Source organism: Hylobates moloch, unplaced genomic scaffold (assembly GCF_009828535.3).
Source record: "Hylobates moloch isolate HMO894 unplaced genomic scaffold, HMol_V3 SCAFFOLD_4, whole genome shotgun sequence".
In the NCBI taxonomy this organism is placed as follows: domain Eukaryota; kingdom Metazoa; phylum Chordata; class Mammalia; order Primates; family Hylobatidae; genus Hylobates; species Hylobates moloch.
Window position 1 is genome coordinate 94,073,455 of NW_026652279.1, and position 4,710 is coordinate 94,078,164.

General features: G+C 43.0%; 1 long non-coding RNA gene across 1 annotated transcript; it reads right to left on the reverse strand.

The window, feature by feature from the left end:
* Positions 1-1,798: 1,798 nt before the first annotated feature.
* LOC116467134 (uncharacterized) lies at positions 1,799-4,464 on the reverse strand. Its single transcript, XR_004247713.2, has 3 exons — positions 4,400-4,464; positions 3,207-3,304; positions 1,799-2,176 (listed from the first exon to the last, which is right to left on the reverse strand). It is a non-coding gene; the product is annotated as an uncharacterized LOC116467134 (long non-coding RNA).
* Positions 4,465-4,710: the final 246 nt, after the last annotated feature.

Below are 4,710 nucleotides of genomic sequence, written 5' to 3' on the forward strand. Positions count from 1 at the left end.
CTTTATCAGCAGTGTGAAAATGGACTAATACACATGTCCTCGGGGAAAACCAGCGCAAGGCAGCTGTATGGAGGAAGCTGTCCACGGCAGAGTGAGGAAGAGAAATTCTGCTTACTGTGACCAGGGCTTGGAGAGGATATGGAGGAACAGTGTGGAGACACTGGAAAATAGAGGATCCAATGAGGAAACACTAACCCCATTTTAAAGGACCTACCGTGTGTCAGGCCCTGTGTTAGGAGCTTTCTATACAGTATCTCACCACTATGAGGAAAGTATTATTATCCCAATTCACAGCTCAGCAAACTGAGAGACAGAGAAGTTAAGTAAAGAGTAAAGGTAATGTGTGTGGAAATGCATAAAGTGGTGTGTGCATGTTGGGTATTCTTTTTTCTACTAACTGGTGTTCACAAAACACCCTCTAATACAGCACACTCCCCAATTACGGGTACCCCCACATGTACCCAGTGCACACACTTGAATTGATTGCCCGTCAAACAAAAGAGGAAAAATTAGAAAGCTCCTAGCTACTCCATTAAAATCTATTTTAGTTCCCTTTCTGTGTGTTTATGGAGATAAGTTAATGACACAGTGATTTGACCTAAATAAATGTTTAATGGGCTTTTCTGGGGTTCTCTCCGGATGCTATTATGCAGGATGGGGGCCTGCCCTCCTCATATCCAGCCATCCAGGCATGGGGTGGGTAGTTCCAGCCACAAACTGCCAGACATCTGGTGACAAGCGGTGAGAAGCCTCTCCAAAGGCATGTGAGTGGATTGCAGTGAATTATTTGGTCTCCAGAAGACAACTAGGTTTTTATAGACTAGAGGGGCCCTGCTCCAGCTCCATTTTCTGAGTTCCCTTAAATATTTATTCTTTTTATAAGTACAGTGTAAATTAGATATAGCAGTGCTGAGGTGGGAACAATTTCAGTAGATCCAGTTTAGAATGTCTATCCAAAGGACAGAAATAAGAAAGGAGGGTGCAATTGCTAAGTAAGGAACACGATCCATACTACTGAGAAACTTGAAATAGGAGAGCTTGGAGAGTCCAAGTCCACAGAGTGTGGTTTCTCAGGATGGGGAGCAACAGGAGGTGCCCATGGAGCAACAAGCGGAACTCAGCCCTTGCTCCTCTATCCCCTGCCTGCATGTAAGGGGAAAAGGTGAGGGAAGGCTCTCTGGCTCCTCTATTTCAAAGTTGGCCCGCCGATGAAGAGCAACAGTGCCAGCCCTCCCCAGAGGGTCCCATTTTAGAGTGCCAGCCCAGCTTCCAGGACCCCGGGGATGGTGGTCAGTCCTTCCCATGGCCAGGAGGGCCTTATCTGGCCCCAGACTGGACTACGTGGCTCAGGAGTGGGCAGGTGTATTTTTCTGAGAGTGGTAGCTAAATTCCCGTTCTATACTATGATTATATATTTTGGAGGTTTGCTGATGAGAGGTCATCAATAACTAATAAAACTTGATTTCTAAGTAAAAAGATATCATGAAGATTTCATGGTTTGAATGAAGAGTTTTACATGTGCAAATTGGCTTTTCAGTATCTTCTGAGAGTGGGGTGTGGCTTGAGAGAAGCCCCGATGACAAATTTCAGTTTTTACTGGCTAGCAGATTGTATCAGTAAGGAGTTCAGCTGCATTTATTTAATGTGCAGTAAACTATTCCTAAAGCATAAGATACAGCCATGAATGAACAAGTTGATGCCTTTGTGGAATTCTATTCTAGAGAAGAAAGATAAATAAACAAATGAATGCATGCATGTAATTGAAGGCCAAATCAGAATGACTTAGACCACATCGGGGTTTATATTTTTAATCAAAATGGAAAGGTCAGCCTTTGGCAGAGGCTGGTGTTGGTTTCCTGGTTTAAGAATGTCAACATGGAATGCTGCAATGGACTTTGGGGGCTTTGGGGGGAAACGGTGGGAAGAGGGTGGGGGAAAAAAGACTACAGATTGGGTTCAGTATATACTTCTTGGGTGTTAGGTACACCAAAAATCTCACAAATCACCACTAAAGAACTTACTCATGTAACTAAATACCACCTGTTCTCCCCAAAACTTATGGAAATAAAAAAATTTTTTTAAAAAGAATGTCAACATGGAGGTCTCTGCTATTCTCTTGGCCCTTCCCTCATGGTGGTTGTAAGGCTGCTTCAGCTCTGGTAAACAAGTTCTTTTTCTAGGAAGAAAGAAGGAAGAAGTACCAAGTCAAATCTCCAGCTGACTGGGGAGTGTGAGTCCACCCCTGCTATGAGAAGCTTTTGCCAAAGTCCCACCGGACAACATCCACCTACATCTCATTGGCCAGTCTTTGTCATGTGACCATTCCTGTCTGCAAGGGAGCCTAGTTCTGTAGGTAGATGTCTTGCCACAAGCAATATTATCAGACCATATTGGATATTGTATATGGAACTAACAGCCTCTTCCTCTCAGATACATAATATTACTAGCTGTAGTACATACTTCTGAGCAAATCTTGTTCATTTTCCTTTTGGGTCTTTAGGTGCAAAGCAGTGATTAAAGTATTTGATCAATATTGATTGATTTACTGCTGTCATCCTAGAAAAAAATGCCTCAAACATTCTGTACCTGAAAAAGCTTTTTCTTGGACTAATCTACCAGTTCTTTGAGTCAATAAAATATCATTTCTCAAAAGAAATGTAGAATTAAGTGAATAAGACTACCATTCCTTGTCTTACTCAACCAATTTTGAAAATGGGAAATGCTTTCCTTTTACAGCTAAATATCATGTTGCCAGAAGAAGCTTAATTATAGAATGATAAAATTAGACTATTAGAATTAGTGAAATGAATTATAATTAGTCTGAGGCAATGGCTATAGAATGTCGAGCAGAAAGTCTGAGAACAGCACTTGGTCCTGGAATAATAGAGCCTCTAAAAAATGGTTAGATTGAATTTCAATCTGCAGCTCAATCATCATTTCTCCTTTCAGTGCCCTGTGTAATCAAAACTGCTATCGCAGTATAATAAAATGGCGTTTTATCCTATGAAGAATGATGGAGTAAAAATGAACTTAACTGTAATCATGTGCTCTACCTCTACGAAGGACTTTACAGACTGAAAGCTCTCTGTATGTGGTTTATGCAGAATAAAGGTAGGCGACGCTGCCAGGGAATGGAACACAATTTTTATTAAACAAATGGTGACTCTTGTACTAAACACAGAGCAGGCATTCTGTCTGTCACTCACCCAATGTCCTTAGCAGCCTCTCTCTAGGATGAATGGTTTTATTTCAGTCCCAGGATCATACTGAAGAACACGTTGAACCTAGGAGACTGGGGACCCCACTGAGAGGTCCCAGAGAACTTTTAGAAACCGGAAACTTCATTGTGGGTTCCCTATGCCAGACAGTCCTAGGGGACAATCAGGAATGTATTCGGGGAATGAGTTGTACATTTTGTATGTGTGTTGAGAAAGAGGAGCAGACATTTTTGTTCTCTGCTATTGTGTCTTTGAGAGCTAGAGATTAGGGGTTGGAATTGTGACAAACGTCCACCACTCGCTGGTGAGGGTAATCTAGCCCGAGGAACAATGGGGGTTTGAAGCTGGAGGGGTCTCAGAACAGCTAGTGCAGCACCCTCATTCTATACACAAGGAAACAGATGCCCATGGACTCCCCCAGTGCTTGGCATCACACAGAGAAGAGGGTATGGCCTGGGGGAAGGTGAAAGGACCTCTCCAGGCTTGGGTGTTGGGAGAGCCTGCTGCTCATATCAGGCTCCTAGCCCCTCAGGACTGCCAAGGAACAGGGAGTCAACAGGGAGGTATCATAGCCCAGAAAACAAACAAACAATAAAGTTCCTCTAGCCTATTTTTACAAATGACATTTGACTCAGGATGATCTGAGAATTTTTCGCAGATGAGGTGGCATTTGAAAGGAGCCTGGAAAAATCAGATTTTCAGTCCATGACTGAAGGGAGGACAGTGTTCTAGGCTGGAACTGCCAATCACCGAGCACCACAGAGCATGTGACAGGCAGCCTGTATGTCAGGGGAGGGTGGAGCAGGGTGAGTGGGGACACTGAGGCGACCAGACAAGAGAAGCCAGATCCATCCCTGCTGTGGGCTGTCCTGCAAATGTGCATTATTGGGATTCAGAGAAGATACGTGGGAGAGATTCATTCTTAATGTACTCCATTTTTTTGTTTTATTTTTATTTACTACTTAATGAATCAATTTATTCAACAAATCTTTATTGAGGCCCCAAGGGAACCTCGTAATAACAAATAATGCTGGTGTCTGTATAGGTTCCTATAAGCCAAGCACTGTGCTGTGTGCACTGTCCTATGAGGTGCGTACCATTAGCATTATCATGTTAGAGACCAGGAATGAATGAAACCCCACACCATTAGGTGTCCCGCCCAAAGCCACCAGAATACAAACCCAAAAAATATGACTTTCCACTCTTCTTTCAAACTCCTTTCACCCTTCTTCTCACCTCTTATTTCCTTTTAGGAACAAACAAACAAAGAATCATTAAATGCAATTATTTCAAATCATCATATTAACAGAAGGGAGCCAAAGTGTCACACAGCAAACCCTAGACCTTCAGGAAAACATGCCCCTAATTGGAAGGAGTAGTAACTGAATGGGAAGTCACAGCACACTGTGGTTATGGAGGGCCTGACCACGTGTCATCTTGATTCATCCTCTTACCACTCTGGGAGAGGATTCTACCCACTGCAGATGGCAGT